Genomic DNA, 24,852 nt, shown 5'->3' on the forward strand with positions numbered 1-24,852 from the left:
TCACTGGTGGACTCATCCAGAAACAGAAAGCCAAGATCAGGGTGACAGTCAATGGGGGTGGGGTCAGGGTCTTCAGAGCCCTGCTGGAGCACTTGGAGCTGAGGCCCTGCTAGTGGGATCTGCCAACAAAGATAATTAATAGGAGCTCCTCAGTTCCCCTGGGAGCCCCCAAGTGTACCCTAGGAAAGCTGGGTATAGATAAGGCCCATCAGAAGATCTATTTCCCAATCTGTATACAGCGTTACCTGTACTAATGATAACAAGAACAATGTATATATTTTTAAAAGACTTATTTATTTGAAAGGCAGGGCATGAGGCAGGGAGAGAGATCAGTCAATAGGTCCTCCATCTTCTGGTTCACTTCCCAGTTAGCTGCAACAGCCAGAACTGGGCCGGTCCAGGCCAAAGTCAGGAACCAGAACTCCATCCAGGTCTCCCCCGTGGGTGGCAAAGCTCCAAGCACCTGGGCCATCATGTACTGCCTTTCCCAGACACATCAGCAGGAAGCACACAGCTAGGTCTCAAACTGGCACTCCAATATGGGATGCCAGCCAGGTTGCAAAGCAATAGCTTACCCCGCTGTGCCACAACGTTGGCCCCAAAATGATGTATGTATTTCAAGTGCATTTATAACTCATGACTGAAGACTTGAATGTTGAGTCCCTTTAAAACAGAAGTAAAAGAGCTGGCATTGTGACAAAGAGTAAAGCAACCACCTGCAATGCCAGCATTCCATATGGGCTTCAGTTTGTGTCCCAGCCACTCCACTTCCACTCCAGCTCCCAGCTAATGGCCTAGGAAAAGCAGAAGATGACCCAAGTGTTTGGGCCCCTGCCACCCATGTGGGAGACCTGGATGAAGCTCCTGGCTTTGGCCTGACCCAGCCCTGGGTGTTGCAGCCATTTGGGGAACGAACCTGCAGATGGAAGATCTCTCTCCATCTGTCTCTCCATCTCTATCTGTAACTCTAACTTTCAAATAAATAAGTAAATCTTTAAAAATAAATAAAATGAAAATAATAGAGGTAGGTGCTGTGGCACAGCTGGTTAAATTGCCAATTGGTACACCTGCACTCTGTATCAGAGTGTCAGTTGGAGTCATGGCTATTCCACGCTGCTGATCCAGCTTGCTGCAAATGCAACTGAGAGGCGGCAGATGATGGCTCAAGTATTGGGCCCCTGCCACCCATATGGGAGACCAGGATGGAGTTCCTGGCTCCTGGCTTCTGGCTTCCAGCTGTTGTGGGCATTTGAAGAATTAACCAAAGGATGGAAGATATGATATCTCTCTCCCACACCCCTATCACTCTTTCAAATAAATAAATTTTTAAAAAACAATAAAGAATATTAATTACAGTAAGACAGAAAGGAGTCTCTGAGGTTTGAACACACCACAAATAAGGGCAGCAATGCACCCAAGGTTCCCCAGATTCCTAGCTCTAGCTACTCCTGCCTATCTTGCTCCATCCAAGCCAAACAAAATGACAGCACACTCTTGGAAAGAATATCCACCTTTTCTTAAAAGAACAGGATCTCTCTTCCAATGATTTACTTGGAAATATTCATTAGTGTTTTAAAATTAATAGACTGACTCTGGCATAGGAACGGCACTTTTCAGAACATCTAACGGCAATTCAGAAGCACCAGCGACACAGCTGAGACACAGAAGAGCCTTCCTGCCTCTCACCAACTACTAACAACTGTCATCTTCTGAAGACTTGAACAGTGACTTAAAGCACAATAAATATCAGGCTTCTTGACATTCACTGTCAATTCCTCGAGGTTTCAAAGAGGCAGAGACGAAGAGATGCCCCCAGGTGCCCACCCTCCCCTGGTGACAAGCAGCTTTCAGGAGACTCATCCAATGTTTACTTTGCTCACACAGCCTTGGAAAATAACAGAGGGGGGCCAGCACTGAGGCACAGAGTGCTGGCATCCCATGTGGGTGCCGGTTTGAGTCTGGGCTGCTCCACTTCCAAGCCAGTTCCCTGCTAAAGCACCTGGGAAAGCAACAGAGGATTGCCCAAGTCCTTGGGCCCCTGCAACCACATGTGAGACCCAGAAGAAGCTCCTGGCTCCTGGCTTCAGCCTGGTCCAGTCCCAACCATTGCAGCCATTTAGGGAGTGAACCAGAGGATGGAAGACCAACCGATACCCCTCTCTCCCTCCCTCCCTCTTTTTTTCTCTCTCTCCCTACCTCTGCCTTTCAAATAAATAAATAAATCTTAAAAAAATAACAACAGAGGGGGCGGCCGTTGGTACAAAGATTAAGACAACTTGGGGGGGCCGTCACTGTGGTGTAGTGGGTAAAGCCACCGCCTGCAGTGCTAGCATCCCATTTGGGTGCAGTTCGAGTCCCAGCTGCTCCAATTCCAATCCAGCTCTCTGCAATGGCCTGGGAAAGCAGTAGAAGATGGCCCAAGTCCTTGGGTCTCTGAATCCTTGTGGGAGACCAGGAAGAAGCTCCTGGCTCCTGCTTCGGATCAGTGCAGCTCCAGCTATTGTGGCCAATTGGGGAGTGAACCAGCAGACAGACCTCTCCCTCTCTCCCTCTCCCTCTCCCTCTCCCTCTCCCTCTCCCTCTCCCTCTCCCTCTCCCTCTCCCTCTCCCTCTCCCTCTCCCTCCCCCTCCCCCTCTCCCTCTCCCTCTCCCTCTCTCTCTTTCTTCTCTGTTTAATTCTGACATTCAAATAAATAAATCTTTAAAAAAAAAAAAAAGACAACTTGGGAGACCAGCATCCCAGATCACAGTGTCTGGCCCAAGTCTCATCACCACTTCCAATCCATCTTCCCACTAATGCACCTGGGAAGACAGCAGGTGATGGGCCAAGTACTCAGGGTCCCTGCCACCCACATGGGATACACAGATGGAGTTCCAAGCTCCTGGTTCTGGCCTGGTTCAGCCCTGGCTATTGCATCTGGGGAGTAAACCAGGGAATAAAAAACCCGTCTCTCTTCCTTTCAAGTAAAATGAAAATAAATAACTTATATATAATAAATATTTATTGATTTGAAAGGAACAGTTACAGAGAGAGAGAAAGGTCTATTGGCTCACTCCCCAAATGGCTGCAATGGCCAGGGTGAAACTATCCAAGTTTCCCATGTGGGTGCAGGGTCTTCTGTTGCTTTCCAAGGTGCATTAGCAGGAGATGGATCATAAGTAGAAGAGTAAGGACTTAAAATGACACTCATTGCTGTGTATTTGGAGTTATTTATATTATCTTATGGGATGACAGTTTATATTACCATATATTAACAAATGGGATGTCAGCAGCATTGCAGGTGGTAGTTTAACCTGCTGTGCCATAACACCACCACCCCCAAAAACACATGTACATAAAAGACTAAGCAGGGGGCTGGCGCTGTGGCACAGTGTGTTAGAGCCCCAGTCTGCTGAGCCAGCATCCCATATGGGTGCCGGTTCGGGTCCCAGCTGCTCCACTTCTGAACCAGCTCTCTGCTATGGCCCAGGAAAGCAGTGGAAGATAGCTTTGGATTGGTGCAGCTCCAGCCGATCCTGCCATCTGGGGAATGAACCAGTGGATGAAAGATCTCTCTATGTCTCTGCCTCTGCCTCTCTGTAACTCTGCCTTTCAAATAAATAAATAAATCTTAAAAAAAAAAAAGACTAAGCAGGCATTTAGTCTAGCAAAGACAACCTCATCCCACACTGAAGTATTCAGTTCCCAGCTCCTGACTGCAGTGGCTTGCTAATGCAGACCTTGGGAGGTGGTGGCAATGGCTCAAATAATTGGGTTCCTGCCACCCATGTGAGACCTAGACTGAGTTCCTGGCTCCCAGCTGCAGCTCAATGCATCAGGCTTTTTGGGAGTAAACCAGCAGAGAAGCTCTCCATGTATCTGTCTCTGTCTCCCTCTGCCTCCCAAGTAACATTTTTAAACAATAATAAAAGGAAAGGAAAAAGAAACATATCTCCAAACATCTGAAATCTGCCCATCTCTCTGTAATTCTTCATTCTGTCAAGTCTGCTTCTCTCCATCTGTGACTGGACATCCGTATTTCACAAACACAGGATTAAGGTAATATAATAAACCCAAAACACACAGCATTAAATATGTAGAATCATTAGGGAAGCCCCTGGGCCTTTCTGAATGCTCACTAGTTTTCTATTAATACAGAAATGAGAGTGAAATACAGCAAAACCTCAACTAACTGGAAGCGCTGAAGGTTTGTTTACAGCTGGTTAACTGTTGAGGATGACACGCTTCAAGTCATGCTTTGGATTGTGAACCTCAGCAATGACACAGGCAGATGGCATTCCAAGATCTCAAAGGCTCTGCCCCTCCTAAGGACACCCCAGATTGCAGCAACCTTTGCTTCTACACTCCCCGTTCTCTACCCTGCTGTCACCTTTTCCATCTGTCCCTCTCTTTAGTTCTAACAGCCAAGTGTGGCTCCGCATATCAGGAAAAGCTACCTGGTTCTCTCAGCTCTGCTGGGCATCCACCAGACCCCTCCAAGGAAGGTAAATAAGTCCGGGCATACCAGATTCTGCGGCCTCTACTTCCTCCACTATGAAATCTTTAAATAAATTATTTCTACAGAAGCAAACTCTGAAGCATGCCATACCATAGATGAACCTTAAAGACATTACGCTGCATGAAATAAGGCCATCCCAAAAGGGAGACACTGCATTCCAAAAAAGGAGGAAATGAGAGTAGTCAAAAAGTCTCACACTCAGAAAGTTGCAACACGGTTGCTGGTAAGGATTAGTCGAGACCTGGAGTTATTGTTCAATGGCTACAGTGTCTCAGTTTGGGAGGCCCACCAAAGTTCTGAAGATGACAGTGATGTTTGCAAACTGTGAACACGGTTAAATCCACTGAACTTATATAAATTTTAAAGTGGTTACAATGGGGGCCAGCACGGTGGCATAGCAGGTAAAGCTGCCACCTGTAGTGCTGGCATCCCAGTGGGTGCTGGTTCCAGTCCCGACTGCTCCACTTCTGATCCAGCTCCCTGCTCATGTGCTGGGGGAAAGCAGCAGAAGACGGCCCCAGTGCTTGGGCCCCTGCACCCACAGGGGAGACCTGGAAGAAGTTCCAGGTTCCTGGCTTCGGACTGGCCCAGCTCTGGCCATTGCAGCCTTTTGGGGAGTGAATCAGAAAATGGAAGACCTCTCGGTCTCTCTGCCTCTGCCTGTCTGCAATTCTGCCTTTCAAATAAATAAATCAACCTTTAAAAAAAATGGTTACAATGGCGGGGGGTGAACGCTGAGCTCAGTGGCTAAGACATCTGTGTCCCACATCAGACTGCCGAGGTTCCAAGCCCTCCTGCTCCTGGCTGATGCAGATCCTCGGAGGCAGCTGTGAGGCTCGAATAGTTGGGTTCCTGCCACTCACGAGGGAGACCTCAGGACTAACTTCCTGCTTCCTGGCTCTGATCCCAGTCCAGTCATGACCACTGCTGGCATTTAGGGAATGAACCAACTGTTGTGAGTGCACTCTCTGCCCCTCAAAAAAAGTAAACATTTTGAAATTTTTAATATTTTTGAAAGACAAAAAAAAAGAGATATTCCATCCACTGGTTCACTCCCCAGAATGCCCATAACATCAGGGGTTGGGCCAGGTGGAAGCCAGAAGCTGGAAATGCAATCCAGGTCTCCTATGTGGGTGGCAGGAGGCCTCTGCCTCCATGGGTGCACATCAGCAAGAAGCTGGAACAGGAAGCACAGCTGGGACTAGAACCGTCTCTCTGACATGGGACGTGGACATCCCACGTGGCAGTTTAACTAAGGTCAAACACGTGGCCCAAATAAGCAACTTTATAAAAATGTTAATGGCTACAATGGAAAGTTCAATTCATGTTACATATTTTAGCACAACTAAAATACTTATTTTTTAATGAAATGTTACCTCCTCATTATTTAGTACTTCTGAGAAGGGTGATATGTTAAGTGCCTCTTTGTGATCCTCATGTAATCACTCCAAGAAGGTTATTTCATAATGACACATTAATATAAAATGAGCTGAAATGGTATTTTTTATTTTCATTCAAAATCATCATATGCTATTCTCAACATGGAGAAAGCATGAATTATATGACTAGATTTGTAAAAAGAACACCAGCAAACACTGAGAAATAGAAGAGCACTCATCTGGGTCACAAATTAGCATCAAAACAAAGTCAGGGGCAGCGCTGTGGCCTAGTGGGTAAAGTCACTGCCTGCAGTGCTGGCATCCCACATGGCCGCCAGTTTGAGTCCCAGCTGCTCCACTTCCAATGCAGCTCTCTGTTATGGCCTGGGAACGCAGAGGAAGATGACCCAAGTCCTTGGGCCCCTGACTTGTGGGAGACCAGAAAGAAGCTCCAGGCTCCTGGCTTCAGATCAGCCCAACTCTAGCTGTTGCGGCCATTTGGGGGAGTAAACCAGCAGGTGGAAGACCTCTCTCGCTCTCACTCTCTCTCTCTCTGCCTCTGCCTCTCTGTAACTCTGCCTTTCATATAAATAAATAAATCTTTAAAAATAAAAAAAAGTAAGTCAGTGGCCACTCACAGCAGCCTTACTGAGCAAATACTCCATAGTAGGGACCTCAAAAACTTTCTTAAAGCTCTTAAGGGTAAATAAAAATAATAACTTGGAATTCAAATCAAAGTACTTGTTGGTTAACACTTTAAATTGAGTATCAGCAGGGCTGGTGTTGTGGTGTAGCAGGTTAAGCATCTGCCTGAAATGCTGGCATCCCATATGGGCATCAGTTGACCTGGCTGTTCCACTTCTGATCCAGCTCCCTACTAATGTGCCTGGGAAAGCAGCAGAGGATGACTTAAGATGCTTGGGCTCCCACCCAAGTGAGAGATCAAGAAGCTCCTGGCTCCTAGTTTCAGCCTGGCCTAGTCCTGGCTGTTGTAACCATTTAGGGAGTGAGTTAGCAGATGGACGATCTCTCTCCTCCTGTAACTCTGTCTTTCAAATAAATACAAAATAAATTTTAAAAAATAAAAAAGATTAAAAATAAAAAAAATACCAACTTGAGGTAATTTTTAATAATTTCTAAATTTCTCAGCCCATTTCATGTCACTCCAAATGTATGACTGTCCCACATTTTTTATTTTTTTAATTTAATTTTAAATTTTTATTTTTTTGATAGGAGCCAGAAAGAGCTCCTATGCACTGGTTCAGCCTCTAAATATCTACAATGGCCACGGCTGGGCCATGTTGAAGCTAGGGGCCAGGAACATCATCCAGGTCTCCCAGGTGGATGGCAAGAACACAAACACTTGAGCCATCACTGCTGCCTCCTAGGGTATGCAACACAAGACGCTGGAGTCAGGAGCTGGCAGCCCACTAACAGCTAAACCATACTAGCACCCCACCTGCCCCACACCCTTGATTGTCAGCAAACCACCTTCCAGCCGTCCTCTGAGACTCTCCAACCCCATCTCAGTCCAGAATCCAACTTTCCCAAGGAGGATGCTCTCAAGTATCCCACCCACCCCAATCAGGTTAGTGATTAACTCTTCCCTGGACGAAGCAAAAAAACAAAAAGGAATCAATGAATGTAGAAATGCTGCCTTGCAGCCTTTCCCTGCACAGAGAAGGCCTTAGCTCGCTGGTTACTCAACTATCAAACCACATGTTCAACAGGGCTTCACACATCATTTAACACAATACATAAAGTATTCTTTTTCTTTTCAAATAAAGTCCTTGATTGATCACCTAAAGACAAAGAGAGCTGAAGAATCTATTAAAAAAAAAAAAAACTAGCAAGAATAATTATATACAAATCCTTAGGTGCCTCTGAGTTATAGGAAAAGGTTTATAACCAAACTTGTTAAAACTTCTGGAACAAGGCACAGTCGCCAGCGACGATGCCATCCCAAAAATAAACACCGGTGCATGTTCTGGCTGCTCCACTTCTGATCCAGCTGCCTGCTAATGGCCTGGATAAAGCAGTGGAAGATGTGTGGGCCCCTACCACCAATATAGGAGACCTGGATGAAGCTCCTGGCTCTTGGCTTCAGCCTGGCTCAGCCCAGGTCTCTGCGGCCACCTGGGGTATAAACCAGCAGAGGGAAGGTATCTCTCCCCTCACCCTCTTTCAAATAAATAAATCTTTAAGGATTTCCGTCAAATAAATAAATAATATTTTTTTAAAAAAACAAACTTCTACAGTGAAGTCATGTGATTTTTCTATTAATAACCTGCCTTTGTTCTCATCCTTCCTCTCACTTTTGAAAAGTTAAGCATGAATTTGCAACAACCTGACCACATCCTTTCTATTTTTATTTAATTGCTTTCCAGCGGGCGGCTATCCCTGGAAGAATGACAGAATCCTACCAAAATCCCACTCCCCACAGTCTAATGGTTCAGAATCTCCCAGGTGACACAAATCCCCAGAGACTTTGATCCAATTTAACAACTATGTATACAGAGAAATATTGTTTTCAAATAAAGAACACCCTAGTTACAAAACAAACGCTACTTACTCAAAGGAAATAACCCTGCCACGACCAGGCTGGGAGGTTATGAATGATGTTTTCTTCACTCGAATACTGGTTATCAGCCAGATAACCCCAGAAAGGAAAGTTCTGGGAATTCATGAGAAAATTTTTAACATTCAAAATCCCTACCTAGACAACAGCTGACACAGGTCTACTCATTTAGTGAGAACACAACCTCAAGTAGCCCTCGGCGTCTAGGCAGCCTGTCCTGCCCGTGGGCCTGAGTCAGACGGTGCCCACGCCGCTGCTCCACAGCTGAGCCCAGCCTGGCTGGCACTGCCAAAGCACAGGCCCCCTGCAGAAGCCGTGAGACACTGAAGGGAAGGCTATTCTAAAGGGAAAACTCAGAGTTGACAAGGAAACAAATATCAATGAGAAGAAATCCCCTTTCATGTGTATTTTGTTTCTGGTTTTTTGGTCTTCAGCTGCAGAAAAGATTTTCAAATTTTAAGTTAGATATTCTGATAGTGCAAAGGCCAAAGAACTTGAAAAAGAGCCGCAGAAGGAAAAACAATGACAGCAACAACAGTGGACTAACAATAGCTAAATGATCAATCCTCTCCTGGCTAACCGGGCTGAGAGTTTTGGGTGAGTGACCAAGAGGCTGAGTGATTGGCAGGCCCGGGGGGGGGGGGGGCAGCCTCCAGCCACGAGGGACAGAATCATGCAGTGAACTCATTTCACAAAAGAAAACCTCTGCACTCTGTGGAGCCCCGTGATCCCCGCCAACCGGCTGAGAGCCCCCAACTCCCCACCACAGGGCCAACCGCAGGCCTCCGTCAGGAACTAACAAAGTGAGAACGCACGTCCAGTGTCCAGCTCCTCTCCTTCAACTGAAACCAGAAAGCACGCGCCATGCAGAGCCGGCTGTCTGGGAAGGCTCAGCTAGGGGCTGCGGCGCTGCTTCGGCTGAAGGGACAGAAGCTACCTTCCCAGTCCACAGTCTAATACTAAAAAGCATCTTCACCTTGCAGAGTCGACTTTTGGTTTTGTTTTTTGTTTTTGTTTTTTTTTCAATTACACCTGAAACAAGTTTTAGTTACCTTTTGCTTTTGTTTTCCATGTTGGCGTTCTAATGATTTGATAAACCAGGGGAATGCCCTGCATATATAAATCATGTTAATTGCTGTCATTTAAAAGGTCATTAAAGCTTTATACTCACATCCCTAATTCACTGAACTTTTAAAAAATCAATCTTCATTCAATTTTCTTGGCAATTTCTAGGCTTTAAGGGACTGATTCATCGACTGACACCTTAAACCCGGACTTGGGCAAGTTCACGATTCCCCGCTTCAAATCCAGCACCCACAAATACACTTGTAGTCCACAAACCGGGAGCAACAGGTAAACACAGGCCTCCCGGGACCACCGACTCAAGCTAGCCATGTGCTGTGCCACGGTGACCTCCTGAGAAGGGACCTGGGTCAGCACTTGTAAGTTCTCCTGGACGGGAAAGCCCCCGCGGGCCCTACGGAAAGCACAGGGTCACACCCAGAGCCTACCACCCTGTGTGTGCACCTGCAGGCCTTCAGCACCACTATTCCGATCGCTGCCCTCACGCTCAGAGACCCTGCCCGGGCGCAGAGCCCAGCTGTGGACCACAGGTCAGAGGGGCAGCATCACAGGGGACCCGCGCTGGACAGGCAGCAGGGCACAGTAAACCAAGGACCGCCCTCCTGGGATCTTACCAATAAACCAAATTCCTGTAATTCTTAAAACACTCTCAGATACATTTTAAATGTCTTTGTTCAGATAACTCTCACAAAATTTTCCTACCAAGATTTTTTTCCCCAAACATATTCTAATAAAGATGCCAACTGTGAACGCTTTTAAGTAGAACTTTTAAAAAATACAGGGCTTTTTTTTTTTTCCTTTTAAATATTCCACTTCAAAAACTATCCGAATTTCACAACTGGGAACTCGGGTTAAGATGAGCTCCCGCATCCCAACCGTGCAAGTGAGGAAAATCACACCCATCGAGGCCCGCAGGACCCGGCGGCCGCGGCGGGGCCCGTGGACCACCCCTCCTGCCCCCGCCAGGCCGCGACGTCCCCGACCCGGCTGGGACCCGGCTACCTGTGGCCCGGGAGGGCTCCCCGCTACCCGCGGCCGCCCGCGGTGCAGGCAGAGGGCCGCGCAAGCCTGGCTCCCGGCCTCGGGCCGCCCCGGCACACTCGCAGCCGAGCGCCAGGCGTTCGCCTCGAGGGCCCGGAGTTGGGTCTGACGCGCGGCGGCCGCGGGCCCGGGGCAGCAGCTTTGCCGGCTCCCAGGGCCGCCGAGGGCGCCCGGGTCTCCCTGCCAAGAGGCGCTCGCCGCAGCCAGCCCTGCCCGGGGCACCCCCGGGGCTGCAGGGGACCGGGCCCCACGTGAAGGGCTGACATCTTAGGGAAAACTTAACCTAACCTACATCTTCCGCGGGAATTTACGTCCGTCCTCTCCGGGCGTTGCTGCTCCGCTCCGAGCAGCAGGCCTCGCCCCCCCACCCCCGGGCGGCCGGCTCGCCGCCCCGCAGCCACCGTTTTCGGCGTCCGCACCGGACCTCCGGACGGGAAGCGACACGGCCGCGGACCTCCGCCGACCAGGGCGGCCCGACCCGGAGCGCGCGGGCCCCCGCGGCACTGCCCGGAGAGGCCCCGCTCACTTGTGCCCGCGGCGCGAAGCCACCGGTTGCGGCCCCGGGGCCCCCCGAAGTTTCCACCGCCCCGGCTGCGGGTTCGCGCCCCGCCCGCAGCGAGCCCGGGGGGCGGGTCCGCGGGGCTCGGCGGGCGGGGAACTTGGCGCCTGCCGCCACCCGGGCACTTTCCTTCCACGCCTCCCGGGGCTGACGGCCGCCGCCGCCGCCGCCGCGAGGTGCCCGGGCGCGCCCCTGGAGCCCGGCCGGCCGGCGCGCGGGGCCGCGGGGGCGCGCGAGGCGGCGCGCGGGCGCCGCGCTGCCCCCGCCGCCCCCGCCCCCACGCGCCGCCGCCGCCGCCCGTTGGCGCCGCCGCCCGCGCCCCGTGGGTTTCCGTGGGCAAAGTTGCGCGGCCGCTTGTGAGGAGCGCAGCGCCGTCGCCCGCCCCGGCGCCGCCGCCGCCGCCCTCCAGGCCGCCGCGCGGGAAGGCCCAGCCGGCGGCCCCGCTTTTTTACCTGCCGGGAGTTTTCGCGCGCGCGCTCGCCGCCCCCGCCTCGCGCCCGTCCTCTTTCTTTTCTTTCCTCTTTTCGCCGCCCCGCGCGGGCGCGTTTTCCGCTCGCGCCGCCCGCGCTCGCCCGCTCGCGCCCTCCTTCCTGCTGGGCTCGGCGGAGCGGGGCGGCCGGCAGCTCTCCCCGCCCCCCTCCACCCGCGCTCCGGCGGAGGCGGCGGCGGCGGCGGCGGCGCTCCGCGCTCCGACTCATTCCAATATGGCACGGGCGCAGGGCGCATGCGCCCGCGCCCCCCCCCCCCCCCAGCGCCGCGGTGCTCCCGGCAGCCCGCGCCCCTCGCGCCGCGCGCGTGGCGCCCCCCGGCCCGGCCTCCCGGTGGCCGCCCGCGCGTCTTCCCTCCGGGCCGGGCCGCGCGGCAGCCGCCGACTGAGGCGCGCGGGGCCAGCGTCGCCCGCAGTCCGCCGCTCCCGCCCCGGCCCGCAACTAAGCCGCGGTCGCCCCCGAGGGCGTGGCGGGGGCATGCGGCGGCGCCCAGGGCCCCGACGGCTCGGTGGCTCCGCGCGATCTGCGGGGCAGAGACGCGCCCCCGGGGCCTCAGCGCCGGTGCTAACCCGGCTCCGGCCCGGCAGGGAAGGGACCCCCCCCCCCCGACCCGGCACCACGCCCCGGCTGAGGCGGACGGAGCGGCGGGGAGCCCGGGCGAGTCTCGGGGCCCGGCGCCGCGCGCCGCTGTCGCCCGCACGTGACCGCCCGGGGCGAGCCGGCCTCGGAGAGCGGCGGACCGAGCGGCAGCCGGACCCCGATGGGCGCGCGCGGCCGGCCCGTACCAGCGGCGCGGGCAGCGGGTCCCTGCACCCGAGGGCCCCCGGCCGTGAGGTTCCGCGCCGAGCCCCGTGGGAGGCGGCGTGTACACTCGGGAGTTTCCGCGGCTCGGCGTCCCTGCGAGGGGACACAAGGAGGCTGCGGAATTCGGGCGGGAGATTACGGAGCCTGGGCTGGGATCCCAAGCCCGCAAGTGGCCGCAGGTCGGCCGAGCGTCCTGGGCCCGCCGCTCGCCTGGCGCGTGCGGCTGCCCGTGGGACACACGCAACCCCCATCCGCTCCGGGCAGTTCCCTGTCTGAGGAGCCCGCGGCACGCGAGGAGGGACCGGCTCTGCTCCTCAGGTCCTGGCAGGAGGTCCGGGACGCGCGCCGGCGGCTCCTGCGGGTCGGCGCGGACGCCGAGTGTCCGCCGCAGGGGGACCGCCTGGGGTGCCCCGCGGGGTGCCCGGCGCGCGCGCGGTCCTCCTCCCGCCGGCCTCAGCCGTCCCGGGAGACGCCCGGCTTCTGCCGACACTCGGCTGGCAGGATTTGAACGCAGGCTGATTTGATTCTTTTATTTTAGCTCAGGGCCACCAGCGGGAGAAAGGGCGCAACAAACGCAGAGTGTCCGGGTAGCTCCCAGGGAGGGCGGCTTTTCGCTCCGAGATCCTGGCACTCACGCACGACTTCGCACAGTCCCAACTACCCACTTTTCTTTTGTTCGCCACTTTCTCTAAGGGTTTTCTTTTGTTCACGTGACCCTCTCCGGAGGTGTGACTTGGTCCCCAGCACACTGCGTCTGGGCTCTGGCTGCCCTGGCTCACTGACGTGTCCCTGAGCCCTGCACCTGCTGGCAGGGAGAGGCTCCGGGGTTGGGGGGAGGCTGCCGGTGGCCGAGTGGTGCCATCCCCAGGAGCCGCGCCAACGGACGCTCGTCGTCGGCAGCCGGTGCGGCCCCTTCCCACCACTTCACGACTGTCTTCTGGTCGTTAGTTCAATCCACCGTTGTCACTTCACGGTGACTTTGCTGAGCAAACACTCAGCAATGAGCGCTCCTGCACGCACTTGCCGTGTGTGTGCCGCCTTCTGTGACCCACCGGCTCACACCCGTTCCTCCGCGGAGGACTGGAGCCTCCTCTGCCCGTGAACAAGCGCCTTTGTATCACCGACCCTGCTCCTTTGTTAGCACCGATGCAGAGATTTTCCAGCCTGTTCCTTTTTGTTTTATCCCGGTGTTGAATCTGTCATCCCAGCCTGTGTGACTTTTTTCATGGCTTCAATGCTGACAAAGTGAGCTTTCCCCCACCATCTGATTCACTGCTTTTCTGCTAGTCTAGTCCAATTTCATTTCGTACTTAATTCGTTGATAATTCTCTAGCCTCGTTTTATTGTGCTTTGTTCATCTGGGAGGTAAAATATGGATTTAACTCACCACCACCATCACCGACTGCTGTTGAGTATGCCGTCATCGCTTATTGAATAATCCCTCCCTTACCCTTTGTTTGGGAAAACCCACTGTTAGGCTCGGCTTTTGATTTTAGTTGGTGCACTTCGGCTCTTTGAAATACACCCTCACATCTCACACACCTCCATTCCTGCTTCCTTTTTTGGATTGTCACTTGATAGCCACGCTGGTCTTTGCGCCCGTGTGTATTCGCAGGTAATCCTAACAGGGTTTGGCAGGAGACCCTCCAGCCCTGTGATGGTGGCAAGCTCCTTGTCCCCGGTAGCCTTTAGGGTCTGGGTCTGCCACGCAGGAGTAACAGCAAGTCCTGCTCACCAGCCCCACGCCTGCCACAAGGAAAATGGTGGCTAGTGTGGATGGTTTTGGTTCCAAAGAAATATTGACTTTTTTTTTTTGTTTTTTTGGCATGGAGTTCCATTAAACTGTGAATTCAACAGATCAAATATTTCCTAAGTCCCATTTTCCTGCCCAACACGCATGCCCTCTCCCCGTTGATTCAAACATTGTCAAGTTCTCACACAAAAGCCAGGACCCTTGTGGATGGCACCCTTCGCCACTGCTTACCTTCATGACCCCCGAGGCAGAGGAGCACGGGGGACAGGTGAAAGCTGTCGGCCTGTGTGGGTGTGGGTATGGGCATGTGGATGCACGTGTCATCTCCTTTCACCCTGGCTACCTTCCTCGGGATGGGTCATGGCACTCCCTGTGGACCGTGAGCCGACAGGGAGTTTCCAGTTCAGGCTGGGGGCTGCTGGCAGAAGAGGAGTCCCCAGAAGGAGGATGGAGCCAGGGGCAACTTACAGAAAACTGAATTCTTTTATAAATTAATAAAACTAAATTAAATTTGGTTTATTTGAAAGAAGAGACCCAGAGAGAGAAATCTCCCCATTCACTGGTTCACTCCCCTAAATGCCTGCAATGGCCAGGGCGGGACAAGGCCAAAGCCAGGAGCCAGGAACTCAACCTGGGTCTTCCACATGGGGGACAGGGAGCCAATCACGAGCCGTCACTGCTGCCTCCCAGGGTGTGAGAGAGCTGGACTCGGGAGCAGAGCCTGGACTCAAACCCAGACACCTCAATAAGGGACATGGACATCCCAAGTAGGGTGCCAGCCGCTAGGATGGTCCGAGGTGCTGCCAGCCTGGCTGACCTGTCATTTCTTCATCCACCCAGCACCTGTTGCAAAAAGGGCCAGACTTCCAGTTCAGGAGACCGGCACGGCTCCGCCTTCCAGGGAAGGAGCCTTCCCCTGTGGGGCTTGGGATGGGCACAGAACCCAAGCCAAAGACAAACAGATGCAGGTGTCAGTTATAACTATGACCGGGGAAACAGACAAGGGGTTCTATAGAAAGGATGGGTAGGGGAGGCCTCTCTGCGGAGACACTTTGCTACACAGGCACCAGAACAATGTGGGAGGAGGGCGGTGCAGGAGGTGGGATGCAGGGCTGCCAAGGCCTTGCAGTGGGAAGGGCTGGGGCACCTCCGCGGGGTGGGAAAGAGACGGGGTGGCTGGAGCACAGCACGAAAGGCAGGGGCGGGGACAGATCAGAGGGCCGGGATTGGGGGCCAAAGTGAGGCTTTTGGTCCTATGCAAGGTACAACTGGGAGGCTTAGGAGGCTTTTAGCAGGGATAAATCACAACCAGAAGTCAGTGTTCCAAGGGCTGGGTGTTGACTCCAGGCCTTGTACCAGGTGAGAACATGGGGGCTGGGCCTGGGCCCTGAGGGCTGCCGGAGCCCTTGGCCAAGGCAGCAGACTCTTTCCCGCACAAGAATTTAGGTTCCCGGAGCCTGCCGGGCACCGCTGTCTGCAATCCGGGTCCCTCCACGGCCAGCGTCCAGCCAGCACCATTCAATCAGCCAGAGACAGGCAAGTTAAAAAGGAAGCCCCTGTGGCTCACTGCCCAAGTGCTGCAGCGCTGGCCCCCAAGGAGGCACTGCTCAGCCGGTGCAGCTCTCTGCCGAGGCCCGGCTGGTTCCACTGGCCCTGCTGCCCTGGAGCATGGGCCACTGCTGTGCACCCCCAACCCCTGCCCTGCTCCATCTCTGTGCCTGGCTCCTGCAAATACCCCAACCCCAGGCCCTTTCACCCACGCTGTGCTGTAAGAGCAAAAGCAGTGGGCTTTGGACATAGATAGCCTGAGGGTCACTGCTTCTCTCTGAGACTTTTCTGTGAGGCCTCTGTGGGGCCCCGTGCCTCTGCGGACTCAAGTTTCCTCACCTCTGCAAAATGGGGATGAAGTGACTTCCTTGCTGGGTTCTGAACATCCAAGAGAAAAAAATGCTCGCAGACATTCTTTGCAAACTATAAAAGCACAGCATAATTATGAGAAAGAATTGGCCTGGCCCAAAAGACACCTCCACTGGGATGTCTTCCAAGAACACTCCACTCCCTTCTCTGTCTTTCTAAGGCATTAGCTTGGGTTCCCTAGACATTTTATGTGAGAATCCCAAGTCCAGGGCCATGCCCTCCTCATCCCCAGGGAGCTGTCTCTGTCTCTGCTGTCCTCTGTTCCCAATGCAGAGGGGAAATGAACTGACAGGAACAATGCTCACAATTCTATATTATTAGTCATGTACTGTTCTTAAACCTTTGTATCTCCAACTTCTTACCTGCTAACAAGAGTTCCCAAATAGATGACCAAGGACACTCAACCGGGCCCAGGAAAACAGGGGAGCAGGAGCTGGGTTGGGGTTTCTCTTTGGGGCGGTGAAGTGCTCTAGAATTAGGTACTAGTGATGGTTGCACGATGCTGTGAATATACTTCTAGCAAAGACCACAAAATTGTGTTCTTTAAAAATGGTGAACTGTGGGCCAGCATTGTGCAGCAGGTTAAGCTGCCACCTGTGACACCAACATCCCATATCAGAGTGCCGGTTCAAGTCCCAGTTGCTCTGCTTCTGACCCAACTTCCTACGAGTGAGCCTGGGAGGGCAGCAAAAGATGGCCTAAGTGCCTGAGCCCTTGCCACCCATGTGGAAGACCCAGATGGAGCTCCTGGCTCCTGGCTTCAGCCTGGCCCAGCCCTGGCTGTGGCAGCCATTTTAAGACCGAACCAGCAACTCTGCCTTTCAAATAAATAAAATACATCTTTTTTTAAAGAGAGTAATTGGGCTATCTTCCACTGCTTTCCACAGGTGCATAGCAGGGAGCTGGACTGGAAGTGGAGCAGAGTATTCCTTTTCCCTTCTATAGTGTTAAACTACTCCTTTACTTCAGGTTAAATATCATTTCAATCATATAGAATTCCCAGGGAACAGATATTCAGAAGTTTCCTATTGCACTGGTCTTCAAAATACTACCCCCTTGCGGTGGGCAGTTATTCTAATGCACAAGATGCCTGCGTCCCACATCAGAGCACCTGGGTTCCACTTATGGCTGTGGCTCTGATGCTGGCTTCCTACTAATGTGCATCCTGGGAGACACAGTGATGGCTCAAGTAGTTGGGTCCCTGCCACCACACAGGAGCCTGGACTGGATTCCAAGCTCCTGGCTCCTGCCTGACCCAGCACTGGCCACTGCAGGTGTTTAGGGAGCGGACCAGTGGATGGGAGCTCCCTCTGTCTCTCTCTTTCGCGCTCTGTCTCTCTGCTCCTCAAATAAAACAAAGATTTTAAAACCATTATGTTGTATTATATTATTAAATATTAAAGGACACTGTTATATTGAAATATTAGCAGTGTTTCTAATGAAAGATATGTAATTGGAAAATGTCTTCATATTTTCTGTATTACTGAAGTACAATAAACTACACATATACAAAGCATATATTTGATTCCTAGAGATACATGAATATGCACATGAAACCGTCACTACAATCAAGAAAACAAATATTTTCATCACTCCCAAAAATGTGTCTCTTTGGGGCCATTAATGTGGCATAGCAGGTAAAGCCAGTTCTAGTCCCGGCTGCTCCTCTTCTGATCCACTCTCTGCTAGGGCCTGGGAAGGCAGTAGAAGATGGCCCAAGTCCTTGGACCCCTGCACCCATGTGGGAGACCCCAGAAGGAGCTCCTGGCTCTTAGCTTCAGATTGGCTCAGCTCTGGTCATTGCAACCATTTGGGAAGTGAACCAGCGGATGGAGGACTTCTCTCTCTTTCTCTGCCTCTGCCTCTCTGTAACTTTGCCTCTCAAAAAAAAATTTTTTTTAATGTGTCTCTTTTCAATCCATTCGTCTATGCCATCCCATCTCCAGGCAGCCACTGCTCTGTTTTTTTTTTTGACACTACAGGTTAGTTTGCATTTTCTAAAATTTTATAGCAATGGAATTACATAGAAAGTAGCCATCTTTCCTGTCTTCTGTCATGGAGCACCATGCTTTTAGATTTCTTGCTGCTGTTGCATGTAGCAATATTCCATGCCTTTGTCTTACTTAGGCATATTCCGCTGTGTGGATCTGACACAACCTGTTCAAACATTCCCTTGTTCCTGGGCATTTGAGTTGCTTCCAGTGTGGGGCTATGGAGATTCACATAAAAATCTTCCTTCCTCTTTTTTTTAAATTTATTCTATTCATTTGAAAGGCAGAGTGACAAACGTTTTCATTCCTCTTGGTTAATATATGTTATATTAATATATAATAGGTCCCGTATCAAAAGTCATGTACAGTAAAAAAAAATTCAAGTATACACACAGGGGCTAGATTGTGGTGCACTGGGCTAAGCTGCCACTTTTGATGCCCGCATCCCATATCAGAGTGCCAGTTTTGAATCCTGCCTGCTCCGCTTCCATTCTGGCTTCCTGCAGCTTTGCCTGCAACATCAGCATCCCATATGGGCACCAGTTTGAGTTCCAGCTGCTTCACTCTGAGTGGAGTTCCATCAGATCCACAATTCCAGCTGGTGACCAGGCCTTTGGAAGGGACTTGGCAGGGCAGACCCGTCCAAGGAAGGGAGAGCATAAAAAGGGATCCAGGCACAGATCCGGTGTTTCTCCGAAGCCGCCTGCTGGGCATGAGAAGGCACGGCCTGAACTCCTCTGCCGCCCAGTCGTCCTTGAACCCTGCCTGTGTGCCATGAGCAAAGATCACCAATCACCTGTTCTAAAATCTGCCAGAAAATTGTTCTTAAAGCCTCTAAATGCGCTGTGGTGCTGGGAGCTGGAAACCTCACAGAAGACGAGAAACAGCTGTACCTGGCTGGGGTGTTCCAGAAGAAACAAGTCCCTAGCGAAAGCCTAAAGAAGGCCCTTGACAAGCTCCTGTGGCTTGGCCCAGCCATCCCAGTGAAAAGTCGGAAGGAGATGGAAAAGAGACAAAAGGCAGAAAATGCCTCCAAGGGAGCAGTAGCAGGCAAAACTCAGAAGATAGGAGAGCTCAGAGGAAACAGATCGTCTGCACACGGGGAGGACGAGGTGGAACGCCAGCAGCGGCTGTGTTTTTGGTGCAAGATAACTTTCTGTGCAGTATTTTTGCAAAACAAATTGAATTCTAAGCCCTGTTCTCTGTCCCATTGCCTGCCTTTTCCCACTCTGCCATCTTTTTCTACTTCTGTTTTTAAAAGTTATTTCAGAGGGAGAGATCCCATCTGTTAGCTCACCCCCCAGATGCCTAAGCTGAAGCCTGGAACCTTGAACTAAATCCACGTTCCCCCACCTGTGTGGCAGGAACACAATTCCTTGAGGCATCATTGGTGCTTCCCAGGGTCCACACTGGCAGGAAGCCGGAGTCAGCAATTGGACCCAGGCACTCTGATGTGGGTTGCAGCCACCTTAACTGGCATCTTAACCACTAAGCCAGATGCCCAAACCTTTCTTTTATATGAAGGTATAGCTTACATACAATAACTGTTAGGATATTGGAGTGAACCATAAAACACCAACATGGGGCTGGCATTGTGGCACAGCTGGTTCAGCCAGCATCTTGTATGGGCACCAGTTCAAGTCCTGGCTGCTCCACTTCTGATCCATCTCCCTGCTGATGGCCTGGGAAAGCAGTGGAAGATGGCCCAAGTGCTTAGGCCCCTGCACCCACATGGGAGACCCAGAAGAAGTTCCTGGCTCTTGGCTTCAGATCAGCCCAGCCCCCTGCCATTGCGGCCATTTGGAGAGTGAACCAGAGGATAGAAAATTTCTCCTTCTCTCCCTCTCTTTGTAACTCTGCCTGTCAAATAAATAAAATTTTTAAAAAAGAAAACACCAACAAGTGCATTTATTTTTATTTATTTTTAAAGATTCATTTATCTACTTGAAAGGCAGAGTGACAGAGAAAGAGAGACAGAAAGAGTGAAAGAGCTTCCATCTACTGGTTCATTTCCCAAATGCCTGCAATAGCCAGAGCTGGGCTAGGCCAAAGCCAGGAGCCAGGAATCCCATCTAGGTCTCCTACATGGGTGGTAGGGACCTAAATGCCTGAGCCATCATCTGCTGCCTCCCAGGCACCTTAGAAGGAAGTGGATCAGAAGGCAGAGGGGGCACTTGATCCCAGGTCCAACTGTAGGATATGGGTGTCCCAAGTGGCATTTTACCCCACTGTGTTATAACACCACCTCCAACAAGGACATTTGACATGTTTGATGCCTGCTGTAGCTACACAGTAGCTTAATCTCCCCGTTAACAAGAGCCTCCTGGTGTCTGGCTGGGATACCAGCCAGGTTTGTAACACCACCTCTAGGCCCCCACATGCCAGCACTGGGTGGATTAAGGAGGGAAGAAATTTCTGTATCATGCAGACAAATCAAGGGAAATGCAGACTGGCGTGGCGTAGCGGGTAAAGCTGCTGCTGCAACACCTGCATTCCGTATGGGTGCTGGTTTGTGTCCTGGGTGCTGGTTTGTGTCCTGCCTGCTCCACTTCCAATCCAGCTCCCTGCTAATGCACCTGAGAAAAGCAGTGGAAAATGGTCCAAATGCTTGGGCCCCTGCATCCACATGGGAGACCCGGAAGCAGCTACTTGCTTCGGCCTAGCTCTGCTCTGGAGAATGAATCAGTAGATGGAAGACTCTCTCTCCCTCCCTCTCTCTCTCTCTCAAATAAATAAATAAATAAATAAATTTTTTAAAAAATAAAAAATCAGGGAAAATGCCAGTGGGCTTTGCTTTACCCAGGAGTTTGTGCACAGTGAAGTATGCTGAATTAAATTCTGATACTCTCAGTCCTTATTTTACAAAGTCTGGGATAAGCGCTCCTCATTTCCCACAGGCTGTGCCCCTAAGGCCTCCACTCTCCACGTCTGTACTGTCTCCATACAGTCTCTGCCCTTGACAGCGGGCGTGTGGCACGCGGCTGGTGAGCAGCACGGCGTGGGCTCCACGTGTGCAGGTCCTGCCAGCTGTAGGATCTTGGCCTGAGCTGGGAGCAAACTCGTCAGGATTGTGGACAAGGAGCTTTCTGGTGTCTTCCCAGCAGCACAGCCAGGCTCAGTTGCTCACCTGTCCCTCCTCACACTGACGCCTGCTCTGCACCTGCACTGACTAGGCTGCTGTGGACAGGACTGTGCCCCAGCACCCCAGCCGCCCTCCCAGCCACCCCAAGCCCTTCTTGGGTTGGTCTGATGAGCAGGGAACACAGGAAGGGCCTCTGTCTAAGACAGGAGAACCGATGCCCCCTCCTCACACTGGGATGGGAAAGTTGAGCCGTTGCCCAGCTCTGCTTACAACTGTGGACACCAAGTCCCTTCTCTCCCTGGGCCCTGCTGTGTGCATGGGGGACAGGGGAGTGCTACAGACCTTCTCAGTGCCTTTGTGCTGCGTGGAGGCCAGGGGCGACTGCTAGGGACAGGCAGCCCGGGCAAGCTGAGGCAGGCCTCTCAGAAGGCAGCAGACAAGTATTTTTTTTTTCCTAGGATTGATTTATTTAGTTGAAAGAGACAGACAGACAGATCTTCTATGCATTGGCTCACTACCAAAATGACCAAAACAGCCTGGGATGGGCCAGGCTGGAGCCAGGAGCCGGGAACTCCAATCCAGTCTCCCATGTGGATGGCAGGGGCCCAAGCACTTGGGCCATCTTCTGTTGTCTTCCCAGGATACAACAACATGAAGCTGGAACAGAAGCAGAGCAGCCCGAGCTCAAACAGGCACTCTGATATGGGGTGCCAGCGCCACAAACGGCAGCTTCAGCCACTGCACCCCAATGCTGGTCCCAGTTGTAAAGGTTTCATCTGACATCCTGGCAGTCAGGCCTCCCTGCAGGCCTGGCGATGGTGGGCTCTTGGAGGCCACAGAAGGTCGGGGGGATGAGCAGCGGAGTTCTCATACCTTGCCGTTGGCAATTTCTTCTAAGGCCGGCAGTCCTCACCCTGGAGGTGTCTACTCCACCCAAGGAGTTTCCGCAGCACAGACACACGTCCACGCACGGACTCACGCAGGAATCCTCATAGCAGCCTTGCCCACAATGGCCTGGAAATGACCCAAATGGCCGTGCACGGGAGAACGAACAGGTGCCGTCTGTCCCTCGCATGGTGGATCCCACTCCTCAGTGAGGATAAGGAAGGAGCAAGTGTCGCCCAGGGAAGCAGGGATGAACTGCAGAAGTACGCTGGGGGCAGGTGTCTGGTGCAGCAGGCGAGCTGCCTCTCCGGATGCCCACATCCCAAATCCGCAGTGCCTGGGTCCCAGGCCTGGCTCTGCTCCGGATCCCAGCGTCCTGCTAAGGCAGGAAGCAGGCAGCAGTGCTGGCCCAAGTTCTTGGGTCCTTGGGACACACGCGGGAAACCAGACTGAGTTCCTGGCTCCTGGTTTCAGCCTGGCCCCTTCTTGACTGTTTTTATTTATTTATTTATTTTTAGCAATATAAAGACAACAGATTCCGTGTCGTTCATAGATACAACCCTAAGAATGCAATGACACTCTCCTCCCTCTCTCCTTCTTTTTTCCTTTTAATTTTGCCATATTTTTAATTTACTTTATAATCACAGGCTTAATGCTGCACTAAATAAAATGCGCAACAAGTAAAAGCAGAAAGACCACTGTTCCACAGGAATATGGGAAAGGGCTAATCAAATCCCGAGGTGTCCATCCCTTCCCTGTTACTGCACTATGGGGAGTGAAACAGCAAATAGGAGATCTGTCTATCATTTCTGTCTCTCCCTCTGCCTTTCAAATAAATTACATAAATTAAAAATTTTAAAGAGTTATTTATTTTAAAGAGTTACAGAGAAAGCGAGAGCAAAAATAAATAGCGAAATAAAAAAGAGATCTTCCATCCTCTGATTCACTCCCCAAATGGCCGCAATGATCAAGAATGGGCCAGGCAGAAGCCAGGGTCAGGAGCCTCATCCAGGTCTTCCATGAGGGTGCAGGGGCCTAAGCTCTTGGTCCACCCTCTGGTGCTTTCCCAGGTGCATTAGCAGGGAGCTGGATTGGAACTGGAGCAACCAGGATGCAAACCGACACTCCTAAGGGATGCTGGTGTCGCAGGCAGCAGTTTTACCTGCTACACCACAACACCTGCCCCTATAAAAATTATTTGAAATTCAGAACATGGGGCTGATGCTGTATAGTGGGTGAAGCCACCACCTGAGACACTGGCATCCCATTTGAGCGCCAGCTGTTGAAGCCATTTGTGGCGTGAACTACTGGATGGAAGATCTCTTTCTCTCTCTGTAACTTCTATGATTCAATGTTTTAAGAAATTAACGTAAGACCATGCTGATCAAGGGAAGCGAGACACAGGAGAACGCTGTGTGACCACATCTGGATGAGAGCCTGCTACAGCGGCAATGACGTCTGATGATCACGTCTGGGGTAGGGACTGCTGACCTGGACGGGCACAGGGAGTTCCCTAGGTCAGGAACCGTGCTCAGGGCCTTGGTGATGTGGCTGTCCAGCTATGTGAGAGTCATCAAGCTGTGATCTATGACGTGCACTTGACCAAGTGTAAGTCACTCCTCAGGGAGAAACAGACGCCTCCAGGGATGCTCCAGAGCAGGGCCCTTGGCAGGGACAGAGCAGCTGTCCCAGACCTGCGCTCCCTTCACTCAACCCGTCCTTCCCACCCTGCCCTGGTATCAGTGATGAGTGAGTGCTCTCTATGCCCCAGCTGCTCGATGGTGTCACGAATGTAAATGACGGGGCCGGCACCGATGATGTCACAACATGTAAGTGACAGCACTGGCACCATGGTGTAGCTGGTAAAGCTGCTGCCTGCGGCACCAGCACCCCACGTGGGCTCTGGTTCAAGTCCCGCTGCTCCACTTCCAATGGCCTGGGAAAGCAGCAGATGGAGCATCTGGGAAAGCAGAGGAAGGCCCAAGTGCATGGGCCCCTGCGTCCACATGGGAGACCCGGATGAAGCTCCTGGCTCCTGGCTTCTGCCTAGCCCAGCCCTGGCTGTTGCGGTCATTTGGGGAGTGCACCAGCGGATGGAAGATCTTTTCCTGCCTCTTCCTCTTGCTCTGTAACTCTGCCTTTCAAATAAATAAATTTTCAGGGAAAAAAAACCCACGTAAGTTGTCATTGACAACGGTTTAGAGGCTTTCAGCCGCAGGATGCCAGCACCATTTTTGGCAACCCATTAAGACACGGCCTCTTGGAGCTTCAGCAGGTCACAGCCTGAGGGCCTGGGTAGGCCACGAGGGTCAGCTGTAGCCAACCTCGCTTTGGGAAATTCAGCCCCACCTTCTCCTGTGGGCCATTCCAGCACCCGAGGTGACAGGGCTTGACCTTAGACCTTAGCCGTTGCACTCAGTGTGGGCCTACGCGGTGCCAACTTCCCCTGCCCCATCTGGGCCAGGCCACTTCTTCCTCCCTCCAAGCACCTGGCCCCCCTCACATTGCCGCCACCCCCCCTCCCTGCCACTACTGCTGAACACTGGCTCTGCCCAAGAAACTGCACCCATGGGACCCACACGTTCTGGTGAGCCGTGGGTGGAAACACACCACACTCACCTGGGAAGCCCTGTGGCAGCAGGCGTGGGCTTATCCATGTACACAGGTGCCCACGAAACCAACAGGTATGGGGCTGACAGTCACCACTTCCCAAAGGTGTCACTCCACGTCGCGTGTGGACAACCGGCATCACAGCACCTGTCTGAGTGTGGATCCATTTGGACCTCACCGCAG

At 52.4% G+C, this 24,852-nt stretch overlaps 1 protein-coding gene across 1 annotated transcript in view; it reads right to left on the reverse strand.

Annotated features, from left to right (window-relative positions):
* SFMBT1 (Scm like with four mbt domains 1) overlaps positions 1-11,744 on the reverse strand; it is a 130,442-nt gene extending 118,698 nt beyond the window's left edge. The window contains exon 1 of the mRNA XM_062201083.1: positions 11,592-11,744. The gene's annotated coding sequence lies outside the window, so the exon portion shown is untranslated. The remainder of the gene's footprint in view (positions 1-11,591) is intronic.
* Positions 11,745-24,852: the final 13,108 nt, after the last annotated feature.

This window comes from Lepus europaeus, chromosome 9 (genome assembly GCF_033115175.1).
Source record: "Lepus europaeus isolate LE1 chromosome 9, mLepTim1.pri, whole genome shotgun sequence".
Lineage (NCBI taxonomy): Eukaryota > Metazoa > Chordata > Mammalia > Lagomorpha > Leporidae > Lepus > Lepus europaeus.